The sequence below is a fragment of the Colobus angolensis genome, unplaced genomic scaffold (assembly GCF_000951035.1).
Source record: "Colobus angolensis palliatus isolate OR3802 unplaced genomic scaffold, Cang.pa_1.0 Scaffold400, whole genome shotgun sequence".
In the NCBI taxonomy this organism is placed as follows: domain Eukaryota; kingdom Metazoa; phylum Chordata; class Mammalia; order Primates; family Cercopithecidae; genus Colobus; species Colobus angolensis.
In genome coordinates, this window is record NW_012117378.1 from 2,714,852 (window position 1) to 2,735,487 (window position 20,636).

The window sequence follows — 20,636 nt, forward strand, 5'->3', positions numbered from 1 at the left end:
CTAGAACGTCCCCTCTTGCTCTCTCTTGCTTCCTCTCTTACCATGTGATCTCCGCACACACCGGCTCCCCTTCCCCTTCCACCATGAATATAAGTTTCCTGAGGCCTCCCCAGCCCTGCAGAACTGTGACTCAATTAAACCTCTTTCCTTTATAAATTACCCAGTCTCAGGTATGTCTTTATTAGCAGCATGATAGCAGACTGATACATTAGTAAATCATCAAGCCTAAAGGTGGTCTTGAGGACCCCTAATACAAGCACCCTATGAGGGAGCTACCATTATTACTACATAGAGAGAATTTGGCAAAGACAGGTGAAGTAATTCAGTCAGAGTCCCACAGGTAAAGGGTACTATTTGAATTTAAAACCACTGATCTCTCAAAGTGCACTTTGGGAGGCCGAGATGGGCGGATCACAAGGTCAGGAGATCGAGACCATCCTGGCTAACCCAGTGAAACCCCATCTCTACCAAAAAATACAAAAAACTAGCCGGGCGAGGTGGCGGGCACCTGTAGTCCCAGCTACATGGGAGGCTGAGGCAGGAGAATCACGTAAACCCAGGAGGCGGAGCTTCCAGTGAGCTGAGATCCGGCCACTGCACTCCAGCTTGGGCGATAGAGAGAGACTCCGTCTCAAAAAAAAAAAAAAAAAAAGGAAAAAAAAAAAAAACCACTGATCTAGTTTCAGAGTTTGGGCATTTTACCACTATATATCATGCTATAAATAAATAAATTTACTATTATATCTAATTCAATAAGTGTATAAAAAAAGTTACCTGGTTCTTTTTTCTATTTTATTATCAGGAACAGTTTTCAAATTATAAATTTACTATCAGTTGCCAAGATTTCATACTATTTGGTCAAAAGATGTAGTAACTCATTGGATTAAAGTTGTTATTTCACCATTGTACATTATTTGAAAGAAACTTTCCCCTAGTAATGTCAATAATGCAGATGAGATATACAATTTTCTCATTCATATTATCATATATCTCTCATCATTCTGTATTGTTTTCAATATAAGAAGGTGAAACTACAAAGAATAAGCTTTAAATTACACCAGGCCTCCTTCAATTTGGGGAAAACAAAATATTCCAATTTTTCTTAAGTTTTCTCATTTTTTGAGCCTGGTAGACCCAGAGTTGCTTTTAAGATAAGTGTTAAGAAAAAAAACATGTTTCATAATAAGAGAAATCATGAAACTGATCACCTAGTTGCAACTACAGAAAATACAAACCATCTATTACTAAACTCAAAACAGGAAATAATATAGAAAAGTCACATATTTGCTATATCAAACTTTCATCAGGTAGACTTTACAAGACACTTTGGTCAAAGTTTTGTGGTCCTTAAGTGTCTGAGATAGGAGGTTTATTTTAACACTTGAACAACATCATAATTTATCTTTCATCTTTTTCAAATCCACCCAAAGCTAGGCATTGTGCTCTGTTGTACAGAGTAGATGGCAGTGTCCTGTCCTTATTAACAGAACAGACTGCACATCACTTCTGGATGTTTTAGCTGACATCACTTCTGCAAAGGTGATGAGTTTAACTTGCAAATAAAATAAGAACACATAGAGGCCAACATAGTCTCGTATAGTCCATAGTGTCCAAAGAAGCCCTTGAATAATTGTTTTAAATACCAGTAATGCATACTGAAGAAGGGTAACACTTTATATAGCAATGAATAAACACATCAAATACAAACTGGATAGCTCTGCAAGTCCAAAGGACAAAAGTTTATGATGCAGAAAGGTCAACTGTCTTATGTGAGTCTGAGTCTTTCAGACTTTTTTTTGTTCCCATTATGGAGTCATTCATTACTTGTCAGCTCCCATCACGTAGCAAGAACCAATATTTACTAAAACCCATTGAAGTGTATAGTCACCTTAAATACACATCCCACAGAGTTAATGCAAATAAGGTCTTATTTAACATTTATCATTATCTTCATGATAAATGACCAAATAGGATATTTTCTTTAATTAGGACATAAAAGTTTTCTTTCAGTAGAAAATTCAAACTTCTATGTTAAACAACTTCTGAGTGTTAAACTTAATTGAACATTACTGTTTAGAATCAAAATGCATAATATTCAAAAAAATTGAGGTGGCCTCCTATTGTGCTTCTACCTTATTCTATATAGACTAGTGCCTTCTTTGGTCCCTGTATCCATTCTTTTTGTGGCCCTTGATATGGGGTTTGGATATTTGTCTATTCCAAATCTCAGGTTGAAATGTGATTCCCAACATTGGAAGTGAGGCCTAGTGGAAGGTGACTGGATCCTGGGGGAGTATCCCTTATGAATGACTTAGCAACATCCCCTTGGTGATAAGTGAGTTCTCGCTCCAAGTTCACATGATATTTGGTTGTTTAAAAGAGTGTGACACCTCCTCCCCACCTTGCTCCGTCTCTCACCATCTATGTCCCTGCTTCTCCTTTGCCTTCCACCATAATCGGAAGCTTTCTGAGGCCTCACCAGAAGCAAATCCTGTCACCACACTTCCTATGGAATCTACAGAACTGTGAACCAAATAAATCTCTTTCATTTACAAATTACCTAGCCTCAGATATTCCTTTATGGCAATGCAAAAGCAAACTAAGACAGAAAATTGGTACTGAGGAATGGGGTGTTGCTATAAAGGTTCCAGAAAATATGGAAGCAGCTTTGGAAGTGGATAATGGGCAGAGGCTGAAAGAGTTTGGAAGGCTCAGAAGAAGCAGGAAGATGAGGAAAAATTTGGAACTTCTTAGAAACTGGTTAAATGGTTGTGATAAAACTGCTGACAGAGATACAGACATTGATGTCCAGGCTAAAGAGATCTCAGGTGAAAATGGGAAACTTATTGGGAACCAGAGTAAAGGTCACCCTTCTTATTCTCTAACAAAGAACTTGGCTGCATTCTGTCCAAGTCCTAGGAATCTGTGGAAATTTGAATTTAAGACTGATGACTTAGGGTATCTGGCAGAAGAAATTTCTAAGTAGCAAAGCATTCCATATGTGATCTGGCTGTTTCTAACAACCTAAATGAGATACAAGGGCAAATAAATGACTTAAAATTAGAACTTACAATTAAAAGGGAAGCAGTAAAAGTAAAGTAAAAGTTTGAAAAATTTGCAGCCTGGCCATGTGGCAGAGAAAAAGCATTTTCGGAAAAGGAATTCAAGCAAGCTGCAGAGGAACTACTTGCTAGAGAGACTGGCATGACTAAAAGGGAGCCAAGTGCAAATACCTAACACAATGGAAAAAAGGTCTCAAAGGCATTTTACAAGTCTTCAAGGAAGCCCCTGCCATCATAGGCCCAGAGGCCTAGGAGGAAAGAATAGTTTCCGGGGCCAGGTTCAGGGCCCCATTGCCCTGATCAGCCTTGGGATACTGCTTTCCACATCCTGGCCACTCCATCTCTAACCTTGACTCAATGGGGTTCAGGTACAGGTATAGCTCAGGCTGCCACTTTGAAGAGCGCAAGCTGTCATACACCTTGGTTGCTTCTACATGGTGTTAAGCCTGCAGGGGCACAGAATACAAGAGTGAAAGAGGCTTGGCCACTCCCACCTAGATTTTAGAGGATGTATAGGAAAGCTTGGTTGCCCAAGTAGAAGTCTATCACTAGTGCAGAGTCCCAACAGAGAAACTCTACTAGGGGAATGCTGAGGGGTAATGTGGGATTGGAGACCCACAAAGAGTCTGCACCAGGGCACTGCCTAGTAGAGCTGTGGTAAGGGGGTCACTGAACTCCAGACCTGAGAATGGTAAAGCCACCAGTAGATTGCAGCTTCAGCATGGAAAAGCTGCAGGCACTCAACTCTAGCCTAGGAGAGCAGCCATGTGGACCCACAGAAGCCACAAGGGCAGGGCTTCCTAAGGCCATGAGAGTCAGCCCTCACACCAAGATGTGGGACATGAGGTCAAAGGAGATTGTTTTGAAGCTTTAAGATTTAATGACAGCCCTGCTGGGTTTCTGACTTGTGTGGGACCTATTGCCCCCCATTTTGGCCAATTTTCTCCCCTTTTAGAATGAGAATGTTTACCCAATGCTTGTATCACCATCGTATCTTGAGAGTCAATCACTAGATTTTTGTTTGTTTATCTCACAGGCTCATAGATGGAAGAAACTAATTTCCAGACTAGACTTTAGACTTGAGACTTTTGAGTTAATGTTTGCATGAGTTAAGACTTTAGGGGACTATTGGAAAGGCATGATTTGTATTTTGAAATGTGAGAAAGACATGAGATTTGGGAGTCCAGGGGCAAAATGATGTGGTTTGGATGTTTGTGCCCTTCAAATCTCATGTTGAAATGTGATTCTCATTGTTGAAGGTGGGCCTGGTCAGAGGTGACTGGATCATGGAAGAGGATCGCTCATGAATGGCTTAGCACCACTCTCTTGGTGATAAGTGAGTTCTTGCTCTAACTTCATGCAATATCTGGTTATTCAAAAGAATTTGGTACCTCCCCTCTCTCTTGCTCCCCTTCTCACCATGTGATGTGCCTGCTCCTCCTTTGCCTTCCACCATGAGTGGAAGATTTCTGAGACCTCATCAGGAGCAGATTTCTAGTACTCTGCCTCCTGTAAAGCCTGAAAAACCATGGACCAATTAACTGCCCCCCTTTTTTTTTTTTTTCTTTTTGATATGGAGTCTCCCTCTGTCACCCAGGCTGGAGTGCAGTGGGGCGATCTCTGCTTACTGCAAGCTCCACCTCCCGGGTTTACGCCATTCTCTTGCCTCAGCCTCCCAAGTAGCTGGGACTACAGGTGCCCCCCATCACACCCGGCTAATTTTTTGTATTTTTAGTAGAGATGCGGTTTCACCATATTAGCCAGGATGGTCTCAATCTCCTGACCTCATGATCCACCCGCCTTGTCCTCCCAAAGTGCTGGGATTACAGGTGTTGAGACACCACGCCCGGCCCTAAACCTCTTTTTCTTATAAATTACCCAGCTCCAAGTGTTTCTTTACCACGATGCAAAAGCAAATTAACACAGCCCTGGATGAGGTTTTCATAACATCCCTCTTTTTTTTTTTTTTTTTTCCCCCTACTCGAGGATCCTGGTGTGATGGGGATATAGCTAAAGTCAGAGATGACTATTTGTCTTTTCCATCTTACCCCATGGAAGAAAACTGGGCCTTGTGCTGACCCCAAATAGCCTGAATAACTCCAGGTTAAGGGCCCAAATCAGTGAGAGGTTTTGGGATATTATAGCAAAGGCAGAAGCTGAGTGAGATAGAATTTAGAAGAGATCAAGGAGAGACCACACCATGTAAGTCAGAGAATTCTGCAATATGGCTGCTATGATTTGGATGTTAGTTTCTCCAAACCTCATGTTGAAATTAGATCCCAAATGATGGAGATGAGGTCTAATGGGAGATGCCTTAGTCATGGGGGTGGATCCCTCATGAATAGATTAATGCCCCTTTCTGCAGGGAGTGAGTCCTCACTTTATTAGTTTCCACAAGAGCTGATTCTTAAAAAGAACCTAGAACGTCCCCTCTTGCTCTCTCTTGCTTCCTCTCTTACCATGTGATCTCCGCACACACCGGCTCCCCTTCCCCTTCCACCATGAATATAAGTAGCCTGAAGCCTTCATCAGATGCAGGTGTTCATTCACCTGCAGAACCATAAGCCAAATAAACTTCTTTATCAATAATCCAGCCTCAGGTGTTCCTTTATATTAATGTAAATGAATCAAGACAACGGGTTTTCATGGGTTCTGAGAACTCATACATTTGTTCCATAATAGGTACAGCATTGAAATATTTGCCTTAGAAATTATTCAAATATAGTTACTAGAATCTAGATTAAACTACTTTTAAGATAAATGTTAAAATTAAATCTAATTTCCCAAAGGTTTTAAAAATCTTATAGTTGTTGCTCAGTTTCCGTCCCTAACTGTAAAGGCAAAGTAGGATTAAGCTGACAATGGCATTCTCAACATAGCCTCCAGGTCAACAGAAAAATTGTAAAAAAAAAAAAAAAAATTATATTAGAATTAATAAAATAACTCAAAATTCAAGGATGCAAGGCAAATTTGCAGCAATAACTTTTCTATATAATAGCAAAAAATAGAAAATAAAATTTCCAAATGAATGCAGCTCCCAATAGCAGCAATAATAATCCAAATTACTATAGCAGTAACAACAAAATCAATAAAGAAATTATGAATAACTCTGTAAGGAAAATTATAAGAATCTATAAAGAGAAGTAAAGAACTGTAACACATATGTAAGTGGGAAATTCTTTACAGTATAAATATCAATTCCTTCCAAATTAATTTGTATTTTTAGTATAATTCCAATGAAAATTCTAATGAAAGTAATTTTAGAAGCTCTTAAAATTTTCCAATGCTTATTTGAAGAAAGCATTCTAGATCATAAAGAATATTCTGAACATGAATATTAATAAAATGTTTTGTCTAATGATAAAGTATATTTTGTGACATAACATGTGATACAGTGAAGAAATGGCTGAGAAAGTTATGTACAGATTAGAGGGAAAATATGGGTATCCCAGAAACATTCAATTTTATGTATTCATTCATTCAACAAATATATAATGCCTGTCGTATGCCAAGCACTGTGCTAATTATTAAAGGGACAATGTATTTCCTTCAGATGTTTGGTGGGGAAAAATTAACAATTATTTTTATTACAATTGAAATTGATATAAACGGGCATAGGACTTCAAAATTGCATATAGATAGCAAACCTAAACCCAGTGTATAATAAAGTGAGCATCACAAATTAATAAAAAAGAAATGAATTGTTTAATGATTGTTGATACAGTTGCCTATCTTTTTGGAATAGAATCAATTGTGTCCCAGTAGACAGGGATATAAATTCCAGATGTATTATGGAAGTAAATACAAAATAAAAAAATAAAGAAAAATGGAATTGATTATTTTTACACCTTTTGGAGGGGTCAACTCTACTTCTGAATCTTATAAGTGCTAGAAGAAATGATAAAGAAAATGCCTGGAAGATTGGGCTATGCAAAAAACTTTCCTAATTAAAATAAATAGGAGCAGACATAAAATTATTTGCAACAAAAGCAATATACCAAAATCTATTTTGTACAAACACTAAATATCAAGTGAGAAATATTTAAAAGATGCTTCACAGTGAAGGAACAATTCATGAATAAACATGAAAAATGTTCAACTTCATTAATACTCAAGGAAATAACCATTATAAATAATGATCAACAATATTTCATCTAACAAATTGGCAAAGAAGAAGAAGATCATACTTGATGCTATTTTGAGATTGCTTTGAATGCTACTTTCCTACATTCCCAGAGTGTTTTCTAAGAACTCTAAAAGTGTTCCTATCCTGTCCCAGAAAATCTAGGAAGCATTCTCACCATATGTGGTTAGCACAAGATGCTCATTTCAGACACATCTTATTTTAATACCCACTATACAATAATGCTGTTTAGGCAAATGACTGTCAAATATTTATCATGACATTACAGGTACCACAGGAAACATGTGGGAGGCATGCAATAAATATGTTGAATGTTGAATAAATTAATGAGCTTGTTTCTTCATCATTAAATAAAAGTGTGACACTGGCTTTTCAAAACATGTTTTCATATTCTTTGATGTAGTAATTCTAATTTTGGGTTTCCATTCTAGAGAAATAATCCTAAATATAGAAAAAAGTTATATACACAAATTACCACAATATGACTAAAGTAGGAAAGAAATAGAAACATTCTAAATATTCAACAATAGAGAAATCTTTGAATAAATTGCATTAACTAATTTGATGGAATACTAGGTCACTATTAAAAAGACATTAAGGAAGAGTTTAAAATGGCTCATACCAAAATGTTAAATGTAAAAAGCTGTATTAAAAGTTGTATATCTCATTTATGACTATGGTTTGTGTAGCAGGTAAAACTCCATGTAAAATTCCATCTTACTATTCTTTAACTTTATCTCCATGAAGAAGTTACCTAACTTAAGTCTGCTTTTTTCATCTATAAAATGGGAAAATAATAATACTGGCTATTACCAAATGCTGTCATTTTTAATTAATGATCAAAATAGATAATTCAAACAATGTTAGCTATACCTATCACACAGTAAGTATTCATGTTTCTACAGCTATAGCTTTTTTTTTTTTAAGTATTAAATGAAAACAAAACCTAGCATACTAGAAAGTCTAAATGCTAATATGTCAATGTGTTGGCAGTAGTTATTTTTGTGTGGTGCATTTGGCTATCCAAAACATTTGGAACATCTCTCCTACGTCAAGGAAACATCCCACCTTGCAAGTTCACACATCACCAAGACGGATGCTAGAAATCCACTTCTTAGTCTTCCTTACACATAGAGAACAAATACATGGCCTAGGCTTTTCTGATACCATTGTCCAAGACTTCAGTTCAAAAAAAGAATCCATCTAGCAATGCATTCTGAGAGATGACACCTTTGCCAGCTCTCAAGACAGTGGGGGCAGAGGTTCTGCCCTGAGGCCCAGCATCAGCAGTATGGGCAGAGATACCTGTGCTAGCAGCAGTCACAGTGAGATTTCTTTGGAGCAGTGCTCATGTGTATTTGGCTGGGATTGGAGCTCCTGAGTACCCACCCTCCAAGCCTGAGCCTCTGTTCTTTAGGATTTTAATGGATCCTAGGCACTCTTGCCTTCACCAGCCCTTTCCTCCATAGTATACACAAACACACACATGTGTATGTTATATAATATCAGTTTATGACTGCATTGGTATAAAGATATATTAATATCATGTAATAAAAATTTTTCAACCTACAAATTATTTTCTTTTTCAGATTTTCAAAGCATTGTGGGCCTTAGCAGTACGCCTATTGGGTAAGTTCACTCTGCTTAATGTTTTCAAAGGAATTCCTTTTCCCTTTAAACTAGCTAGAGTATATTCTCCGCAACTAAGGAAACTGACTGTACAGGTGGCAAAACTACAGTGAAATTTTCACTTTGTTGAACATTTCTAGGAATTCTTAAATTCTTTGGAAAAGTATGTCTTACTTAGTAAAGAGAAAATAATACATTTATGAAGAAAAAAAGAAAATCTGAACAACTAATTTATCTTCAGTAGCTTATAGCATCAAATGAAAAAATTTATGCATATCTCAGAATCTTAAGCTATAAAAGTACTGTAAAGATCGTTGTAGGAAAAAAAAAGTCATTGTGTCCAATTACCCATCTGCCATTTCAATTACCTTTACCCCATACCCTGACCAAGTTGTCACTGTCAGTGATACTCAGCCCAGTAAGTACTATCTCTGGAAGAAAATCAAACATTCTGTCTCTTGATTATATGACTGTTAAAAGTTCCTCTTTAATACTGAAAAAGAAAATATATTTCTGAAATATTTTTCCCTAAATGTATCTCCAATATCTGAATATTCTTTACGTTCCCACTTTAGATCCCCAATACTAGTGCCTCAGAATGATTACATAGCTCCCCAACTCAAAAGATTCTTATATCTACAGCACAAACTTTTTCCTTTGATTCTGTATCAATCTACGATTATGGAGGCCACCCGTTGCTCCAAGGCAGAGATGTGAATTACTGAATCAGAGGCACTGTATCTCTTCAGATCATTATTTCTTTGACTCCCATCAGAAGAATACAAACTTGCATGAGGCCATAGTTTAAAAGGAAATTTGGAATCCAATACAAAAGCAGACATTTGTATTTTGAAAAGAAAAACTTTTCTACTTCATGAATTTTTCTGGAAGTAGCTACCCAAAACAAAATAGTAAAAACTACACAAAACTAGAACTCTGGCAATACCAATTTTCAGTCTTGGTACTGCTCCTAAATCCTATTACCTATAAAATCACAGTCTCTCAGATAAATTAATGAAGGCAATTTAGACTCTCAACATCTGATGACTTGACTTCTAATAAAGATTAGATCCCTTAGGTCATTAGCTACATGACTAAGGACAATTAATAAAACTTATCAGTGTCATCCAATTTGTAGTTGATATTTCCTTTTTGAGGGAAAGGCCAAAATGGCAGACTAGAAGCATCTCACGTGTGCTGCTTCTAGAGGAAACAAAAGGGCTTGTGAACATTGACCCTACGGGCTGATCATCTGAGCAACCACATCAGAATCCATCAAGGCAGCAGAGGAATACAGAGAGCAGAAAGGAGCAAAGCTAGACACCAGCCTGTCTGGGCTTAACGTAGAGCCAGGAGAACGTCTCCACAATGGAAAAGGATAAGTAAGACTCCTCTTGGGGATACACACTATCTACAGGGACAAATGCAAGACAGGGAATGAAAGCATCCCTTTGGCCCACTCCGCTCTTAGACTGAGGCAGATGTTCTGTGGGGGCAACTCTCAAAGTGCAAGGGGAACTCTAAAAGACCTTGGCCTCAGAGCAGACCATTACCAGCACAATAGCCCCAACAGAGGTTGCAGCCGTGGTGCCTGAGAACGGTAAGATTGCTCCGCCCAGCTCACCGGATAAGGTTCCGTGTTAGGTTCTAGCCCAGTGGTCCCACTTCTGCTTTAACTTGGCTGGCAGCCACCATCTCCTGTTGTCCTTGGAAGTACCCAGACAGCAGGGCTGGTGACCCCATGATCCCACAGATAGCCAGATGGGAAACACCTGCTAGAACTTCTAGTCCAGCAGACTCATTTCCCTGTGAACTCAGCTGGAAACTGCAGCTTCCTGTTATCCCGGGAAGCACCCAGATGACCAGACAGGCGACCTCACCCACCCTTGCCACGGATAGCCAGATGGACAATGCTTGCTAGTTTCTGGCCTAGTGCTCCCACTTCTGTGTGTACTCGGCCTTAAGCCATAGCCTCCTGTTGTCCCAGGAAACATCCGGGCTGCAAGGCATGAGACCCCACCCACCCTCACCACTAGTAGCCGGGAGGGCAACACTTGCCAGAGCTTCTGGTCCAGTGGTTCCACCTCTGTCTGAACTGTCAGTAGACACAGCCTCCTGTTGTCCTGGGAAACAGGTGGGTAGCTGGGCAGGTGACCCTGTCCATTCTCACTACGGGTAGCCAGGCTAGCCATACCTGCCAGAGCTTCCAGTCCAATGATCCCTCTTCTGTCTGAACTCGTCAGTGAGTGCAGCTTCCTGTTGTCCCAGGAGACATTCAGACAGCAGGATAAGTGATCCTGCCCTTGCCTCCAACTGCTGTTAGCTAGGCTGGTAATGCCTGTTAGAGCTTCCAGCTCAGTGATCCTTCTGCTGTCTGAGCTCAGAAGACAGGCACAGCCTCCTGTTGTCCTGAGAAAACCCTGTAGAGTAGGGTAGGTGACCACAGGTGGGTAACCACAGGGTGAGTGACCCCACCCACTCCCACTGCTGGTATCCAGGCAGGCAACACCAACTAGAGCTTTTAGCCTATCAGTCCCACTTCTGTGTGAATCTAGCTGGAGGGCACCACCTCTTATTGTCCAGGAAAACACCTGGACAGTAGGGAAGACTACCCCACTGACTCCCGCTGCTGGTAGCCAGGCAGGCAACGCCTGCTAGAGCTTCCAGCCCAGCAATCCCACTTCTATGTGAATTCAGCCAGAGAGAGCAGCCTCCTGTTGTCTGGAGAAACATCCAGATGGCTGGATAAGTGACTCCACCTACCCCTCTCTCTCTTAGCTAGGCAAGCTACACCTGCTAGAGCTTCTGGCCCGGTGCTTCTACTTTTGCCTAAATTTGTCAAAGACCACAGCCCCAGAAACCACCTGGATGTAGAAACTACCTGGATGGTAGGGCAAGAAACTCCACTCACACCCACCTCTCATAGCCAGATAGACCACACCTGCTAGAGCTTCTAGACCAGCAGTTTTGCTTCTGCCTGCACTCTGTGGACAGGTGCAACCTTGTGATCTCCCAGGAAGCACAACAACAGCAGATTAGAACTGACCCAGAAAAGATATGGCCTGTCTCCCAACTGTGGCCCCTGCTTGAGAGAGCCCCATGAATCAGAACACTTAACAAAAGAAATTTGGGCACAGAGACAGTAACTGGAGGGGACACCTCCAGACCCAGGAGTAGAATAGAATCAAAACTAGTCGACTGAACCCATCTTATACCACAAGCAAATTTGCAAGGCCATCACAGAAGACAAAAGCAAATAAACAAGAAACCCAAAAAACAAAAAACAAAACAAAAAAAAACAGCTAAAGGACAGCAACTGCAAGGACTGAAGGAATATTAGCTCACACATATGAGAAAAGAACAGCACAAATCTCTAGCAACTCAAAAAGCCAGAGTGTCCTTCTTACCTCTAAACAACCACACTACTTACCCAGAAATGGTTCTTACCTGGGCTGAAATGGCTGAAATGTCAGAAATAGAGCTCAGAACACGGATTGGAATGAAGATTATCGACATTCAAAAGAAAGATGAAACCCAATTCAATGAATCTAAGAAATATAATAAAATGGTACAGAAACTAGAAGACAAAATGGCCATTTTAAGAAAGAACCAAACTGAGCTGATAGAAGTGAAAAATTCACTTCAACAATTTTATAGTACAATTGCAAGTATTAACAGCAGAATCAACCAAGAGGAGGAAAGAATCTCAGAGCTCAAAGACTGTTTCTCTGAAATAACTCAGACAAAAAACAAACAAACAAAACCAATAGACAAGAATGAACAAAACCTCTGAGAAATATGAAATTATGTAAAGAGATCATATCTATGACTCATTGGCATCACTGAAAGAGAGAGGCACAAAATAAGCAACTTGCAAAACATTTGAGGATATCATTCACAAAATATCCTCAACCTCATTAGAGAGGCAAACATTTAAATTCAGGAAATGTCGAAAATCCCTGTGAAATACTACACCAGAAGACCATCCCCAAGACATTATTATCAGATTCTTCAATGTTGAAATGAAAGGAAAAATATTGAAGGCAGTTAGAGAGAAGGGACAGGTCATCTACAAAGAGAACTCCATTAGGATAACCTCAGACCTTTCAGCTGAAACCTACAAGCCAGAACAGACTGAAGGCCAATAGTCAGTATTAATAAAGAAATTCCAACCAATAATTTCATATTTAGCCAAACTAAGCTTCACAAGCAAAGAAGAAATAAGATACTTTTCAGAAAAGTATACGCTAAGAGAATTTATTACCACCGGACCTGCCTTATAAGAGGTTCTTAAGAGAGTGCTAAATCTTGAAAGGAAAGACTGTTACCAGCCACCACAAAAACACACTTAAGTACGTAAACCATTGACACTATAAAGGAACCACACAATCAAGTCTGCATGATAACCAGCTAACAACACAATGACAGGATCAAACCTTAAATGTAAATGGACTGAATGTCCCAATAAAAGCACAGAGTGGCAAGTTGGATACAAAAGCAAGACCCAACTGTGTTGTCTACAAGAGACCCATCTCATATACAGTGACACCCATAAGCTCAAAGAAAAGGGATGGAGAAATATCTACCAAGCAAACAGAAAAAAGCAGGTGTCGCTATTCTAATTTCAGGTAAACCAGACGTTAACAGTGATAAAAAATGACAAATACGGGCATTACAAAATGGTAAAGGGTCAAATTCAATAAAAAGATCTAACTATCCTATGTATACACACTTAATGCAGGAGCACCCAGATTCATGAAGCAAGTTCTTAGATACATAAGAAGAGTCTTAGATAACCACATAACAATAGTGAAAGACTCCAAAACCCCACTGACAGACAGTATTAGAGTGATTATCAAGGCAGGAAAGTAACAAAGATATTCAAGACCTAAACTTGACGTTTGACCAAATGGGGCTAATATCATCTACAATACTGTCCATCCCAAAACATTCTTCTCATCGTAACATGGCACATACTCTAAAATCAACCACACAATTGGTGATAAACCAATACTCAGCAAATTCAAAAACAGTGAAATCATACCAAACACACTCTTGTAACACTGCACAATAAAAATAGAAAACAATATTAAGAGAATTGCTCAAAACCATACAGTTACATGGAAATTAAACAACATGCTCCTAAATGACCTTCTGGTAACCAATAAAATGAGCACAGAAATCAATAAATTCTTTGAAACTAATAAGAATAAAAGTGCAACCTATCAGAATCTCTGGGACATAGCTAAAGCAGTGTTAAGAGAGAATTTGATAGGGCTAAATGCCCACATCAAAAAGTTAGATTTCAAATTAAAAACTAACATCAAACCTAGAGGAACTAGAGAAACAAAAGCAAACTAACCCCAACACTAGCAAAAGAGAAGATATAAGCAAAATTAGGGCTGATCTGAAGGAAATTGAGATTCAAAAAAAAAAAATCAACAAATCCAGAAGTTGCTTTTTGAAAAATAAATAAGAATAAAAGAACACTTACTACATTAATAAAGAAAAAAAAAAGAGAATATCCAAATAAAAACAATAAGAAATAACAAAGGAGACATTACCACTTGACCTCACAGAAAGACAAAAAACTCTGAGAGAATACAATGAAAAACTCTATACACCCAAACTTAAAAACCTGGAAGAAATTGCTAAATTCCTGCAAACATACAACTTCCAAGATTAAACCAGGAAGAAATTGAATCTCTGAATAGACCAATAATGAGTTCTGAAATTTCATCAGTAATACAAATCCTACTAAACATAAAAAGCCCAGGACCAGATGAATTCACAGGCAAATTCTATCAGATATATAAAGAATAGATGATACCATTTGTACAGAAACCATTCCAAAAAATTAAAGAGAAGGGACCCTTCCCTAAGTCGTTCTTTGAGACCAGTATTATTCTGATATCAAGACCTGGCAGAATCACAACAGAAAAAAAAAAACTTCAGGCCAATATCCTCGATGAAGATAGATGCAAAAATAGTTTACAAAATACTAGAAATTGAATCCAGTAGCATATCAAAAAGCCAATCTACCATGATCAAGTAGGCTTTATCCCTGGGATGCAAGGTTGGTTTAACATATAGAAATCATTAAATTTGATTCATCACATAAACAGAACTGAAAACCACATGATTATCTCAGATGCAGAAAATGCTTTCAATAAAATTCGGCATCCATTTACATTAATAACAAACTAGACATTGAAGGAATATACCTAAAAATAATAAAATAATACCTAAAAATAACAAAAGCCATTTATGACAAACTCATGGCCAACATCATATTGAACGAGCAAAAGGAGAATTCCCCCTGAGAACTGGAACAAGAAGGATCCCCACTCTCATCACTCATTCAACATAATATGGGAGGTTCTAGCCAGAGCAATAAGTAAGAAAAAGAAATAAAAGGCATCCAAATAGGAAGAGAGGGAGTCAAACTAGCTGTTTGCAGGCTTTGTGATTCTATGCCAAAAACCTTCAGTCTCTGCCCAAAAGCTCTGAGATCTGATGGACAAACTTAGCCACATTTTAGAATACAAAATCAATGCACAAAAGTCAGTGGCATTGGCCAGGCGCAGTGGGTGCCTATAATCCCAGCACACTGGGAGACCTAGGTGGGCAGATTGCTTGAGCTCATGAGTTCAAGACCAACCTTGGTGACATAGCAAAACCCCATCGCTACTAAAAATACAAATATTAGCCAGGTGTGGTGGTGTACACCTGGAGTCTCAGCTACTCAGGAGGCTGAGATGGGGGAATCACTTGAGCAGAAAGTTGGAGGTTGCAGTGAGCTGAGATAGCACCACTGCACTCCAGCTTGGGCAATAAAGCCAGATGCTGTCTCATAAAAAAGTTACTTAAAAAATCATTAGAATTTCTATACATTAATAATGTTCAAGCTGAGAGCCAAATCAAGAATGCAATCCCATTTACCACAGCCTGAAATATAAAATAAAATAAAATAAAATAAAATAAAATAAAATAAAATACCTACGAATACATCCAACCAAAAGGGTGAAAGATCTCTACAAGGAGAACTAGAAAACACTATTCAAAAACATCAGAGATAACACAAACAAGTGGAAAAACATTCCATGTTTATGGATTAGAAGAATCAATATTGTTAAAATGGCCATACTTCTCAAAGCAATTTAACAATTCAAAGCTATCCTCGTCAAACTACCAATGACATTCTTTACAGAATTACAAAAAAACTTTTTAAAAATTCATATTGAACCAAAAAAGAGCTTGAATAACCAAGGCAATTCTAAGCAATAAGAATAAAGCAAGAGGCATCACCTTACCAAACTTCAAACAATATTACAAGGATACAGTAACCAAAACAGCATGGTATTAGTACAGAAACAGTTACATAGATCAATGGAAAAGAACATAAGAGTCCAGAAATAAACCCATACACCTACAACCATCTGAGCTTTGACAACATCTACAAAAACAAGCCATGGGGAAAAGACTCCCTATTCAGTAAATGGTGCTGAGATAACTGGGTAGCCATATGCAGAAGATTGAAGTTGGATCTCTTCCTTGCACCACATGCAAAAATCAGTTCAAGATGGATTAAAGACTTAAATGTAAAACCTAAAACTACAAAAACCCTGGAGGATAACCAGCAAGGTTTTCATGATGCAGACAACACAAGCAATTGCAACAAAAACAAAAATTGACAAATGAGACCTAATTAAACCAAAGAGCTTCTGCACAGAAAAGAAACTATCAACAGAGTAAACAGATAACCTAAAGAAAGGGAGAAAATATTTGGAAACTATATATCTGACAAAGGTCTAATATTCAGCATCTATAAGGAACCTAAACAAATTTACAAGTTAGAAACAAATAAACTCACTAAAAAGTGGGCAAAGAATACAGACACTTTTCAAAAGAAGTCATACATATGGCCAACAAACATATAAAAAAAAATGCTCCACATCATTAATTGTTAGAGAAATGCAAATCAAAACCACAATGAGACACCATCTCACATCAGGCAGAATTGCTATTATCAAAAAGTCAAAAAATAAATAACACACTGGTGAATTAGCAGAGAAAAGACAACATTTACACACTGCTGATGGGAATGTAAATTAGTTCAACCATTGTGGAAAGTAGTGTGATGATTTCTCAAAGATCCTGAACCAGAAGTAACAATTGACCCAGCAGTCCCATTATTTGGTTTATACCCAATAAATGTAAATTATTCTACCATAAACACACATGCACATGAATGTTCATTGGAGCACTATTCACAATAGCAAAGTCATGGAATCAACCTAAATCCTCATTAACAGCAGACTGGATAAAGAAAATACGGTACATATATACCATAGGATACTATGCAGCTATAAAAAGGAAGGAGATCATGTCCTAAGCAGCAAATGAATAGAGCTGAAAGTCATAATCCTAAGGGAACTAATGGCAGGAACAGAAAACCAAATACCACATATTCTCACTTTTAAGTGGAAGCTAAACATGGAGTACACGTGGACACAAAGAAGGGAACAATAGATACTGGGGCCTATTTGAGAATGGAGGGTAGGAGGAGGGTGAGGATTGATAAACTACCTATCAGGTACTATGCTTATTACCTGGTTGACGATATAATCTGTATACCAAAACCCTTTGGAATGTAATTCATCTATATAATACTGCACATGTACCCCTGAACCTAAAATAAAAATTAAGAAAGAATATTTCCTTCTTAACTAATGTACAGAGAAAGTATTAATTGCAGTTGAAATCAAGATAGACTATCATTAGTTATCCTTCTGATTGCCACTCCAGATAGTCATTTTTTTTTTTTCTGCTTTTGGAAAGCAACAGATCTACATGTGCCAAATACAGAAAGATTGCAAAGACATAAATGACTGCAAAACCTATACTTATACTAATTGGAAATCCTTTCTCCTAATTGAGTTGTTCAATTTATTTTTAGTTTGTCTATGTAATAGTAAATTCTAGTTTTAGTAAAACTAACCACAAAATCTCAGTCACTTAGGTTTATGTTATTAATTCATGGATCCAATTTTTGCCTGACAGAGGCAGGAGGGTGGGGAGGATCCTTTCTGCTTTATGAAGTTTTTCAGAAACCCAGCCTGAGAGAGACCCTACCACACTGCAGACAGGTCACTTAGTCACATTCAATATGGACATCCAGCAAGAGACTAGGAATGAGGGAAAATGAGTACTTTACAGGCCATGTCTGTGTCTCATTACTCAACTAGGTGCAAGGTGGTCTGAGAAGTCAATTATACAACTTGGAAAAAAACAAGGATTTCTGCTGGCCATCTGGCCATCTCCATCATAGTCCACTACAGTTAAATTTTTTATTAGGCTCAATGAATCCAAGGCAGGTAGCATGCATTTGTCCAGACAAATTCTAGATATCTAAAAAAATGAAGTGGGTAAAGCGAATGAGTTGATGATAAATAAGGTCTTTGGTAAAACTTGCATCTAAAATAGCTGAAGACAAGAGGATAATCAGAAGAGTGTGGTGATTATAAGCAGCAGGCACTTCAGGGAGACTAGAAAATAGGGATCCGAGAGGAAAGTAGTTGTGGATGAAAAGTAGCAGAAATATCTTTGGTACAAAAGTCATAGAGAAAAGGGAATGTCTAAGGGTGTTATTTTTATAGTCACATAATAAAAGGTGAAAATGCTCATCAGAAATTCATTCAGGACATTTAAAAATCTGCCCCTTTCCAGCCCTTACTATTACTCTACATGGATTTTGTCTTGTTTTGTGGCATCTTTGGATTTCCTTTGTCTGGAGACACCTTTCAACAGGTTACCACCTGCTAGAACTTTACCGACCCAACAAAGGCTCCTTACATATGATGGGAAGAATGTTCTCCTTCTTTGGAATTCTGATATGTTTTATGATATGATGAATTCTTATATGGTTATTTGTATATTGTTATACAAGTCTATACAAGTCTTTTTTTTTTTTTTTTTTTTTAGAGACAGGATTGTGCTCTGTTGCCCAGGCTGGAGTGCAGTGGTACAATCATAGCTCACTGCATCCTCAAACTCCTGGGCTGAAGTGAACCTCCAGCCTCAGCATCCTCAAACTCCTGGGCTGAAGTGAACCATAAGCCTCAGATAAGACTACAGGCTTATGCACCATGCCCAGCTGAAATCTACTTTCTTTGACTCCTCACATTATCATATATTCTCATATATGGTAAGAGATAAAAATATGTATTGAGTGAAAGACTGAAAAAGTAAAACAGACTTATATGTTCAAGTAATGGTTTCTAAACTTTTTTTATACTAGAATTACTTGGGGACTACAGATCCTCAGTTAGTATAACCGAGAGTATGCTACATTTCTGAAAAAGCTCCCAGATAATTTGATTTCATGATTTCATGAGCTTTGGGAAAACAAAGGGACTAATCCTGATGTATCTGAGGTAAAACTGTTAAATTACATTTCAGACAAAACTACAAGGTCAGTGGTTTTAATTACCCAAACATAAACTGATAGGCATACGATTTAGCAACGGAATGTTTAGGTAGGATTGAGATCTATTTCTTAGAATAAGTAGTGAAAACTTCTCAAGAAGAGAGCATGTATTCCATTTTGTGCGGTCTAGTACATAGGAGGTGGTAAAAGAGATGACTGTTAGTGAGTCACAAAGTAATAATCATCACAATAACATTACCTTTAGTGCTCTCATGAGAGTGAGGAAACAAACAAAATAGTTAAATATTAGAGAAGACATATGGCAGCAATATGTGGGCATTAGTTGAGAATTATTTTAAATTAAAATGGAAAAAGTCAATAGCTTACAAGAATGTGATCATTTACAAAATCCCTTATTATAAGCCCAGGAAAAATACACTTTGAGGATCAAAACTATAAGCACAGCTAATAAAGGGGAGCCCAGATATCACTGTCAGGAAAAAGGTACCTTTTTGTTTGTTTAAAGTGCAACTAGCTTCATCAACTTAGGGATAATAGAGCTTTGAAATTTTGCTCTTTCATGTAGCTTCGTACACAAACAATAAATACTACAATCAAATGTCCTAAACAGTCGCCTCCTAAAAAATCATCTTCCCAATCACAGAAAGTCAGACAGAGTAATGATAACAGAGAAGCCCTCAAAATAGCCTGCAGATCAAGTATTATCTAAAAACAATGTTTTTCCCAAAAATGACTTGTAAGATTACCTTTCAAGGAATGCCAATGCAAATAAAAACATGTGTGTTTCCAAAATACCAAAGGAAAAAAGCCAGCTAGAGACTCATGATAATGACTGCTCAAAGACACCACTTGGGGGTTAGGATCTTAAAAAACATAAAGACCAAAACTGATTGGCTGCCTTTTTAAAAGGAAGGATTTTGGCGGGCGCGGTGGCTCACGCCTGTAACCCCAGAACTTTGCGAGGCTGAGGTGGGCGGATCACGAGGTCAGGAGTTCAAGACCAGCCTGACCAACATGGTGAAACCCTGTCTCTACTAAAAATACAAAAGTTAGCTGGGCATGGTGGCACACGCCTGTAATCCCAGCTACTCAGGAGAGTGAGGCAGGAGAATAGCTTGAACCCAGGAGGCAGAGGTTGCAGTCAGCCGAGATTGTACCACTGCACTCCAGCCTGGGCGACAGAGTGATATTTTGTCTCAAAAAAAAAAAAGAAGGATTTTAGGGGACTAGGGGATACCATAAATTGTCCCCTACAATCATAGGTTAGCAGTATAGAATAAACTAATTACACAAAAATCTAACCATAGAAGTTAGCTTTTCTTCAGAATTTATTATATTCAGGTTGTATGCC

At 38.2% G+C, this 20,636-nt stretch overlaps 1 protein-coding gene across 3 annotated transcripts in view; it reads right to left on the minus strand.

Annotated features, from left to right (window-relative positions):
* INPP4B (inositol polyphosphate-4-phosphatase, type II, 105kDa) overlaps window positions 1–20,636 on the minus strand; it is an 825,859-nt gene that overhangs the window by 438,701 nt on the left and 366,522 nt on the right. The window contains exon 3 of one of the 3 annotated variants that reach the window (XM_011955816.1): window positions 4,482–4,580. The exons of 1 other annotated variant lie outside the window; for it this stretch is intronic. The gene's annotated coding sequence lies outside the window, so the exon portion shown is untranslated. Of the gene's footprint in view, window positions 1–4,481; window positions 4,581–10,071; window positions 10,235–20,636 lie in introns of those variants that run through there. One more of the 3 variants, XM_011955818.1, reaches the window with a different exon arrangement.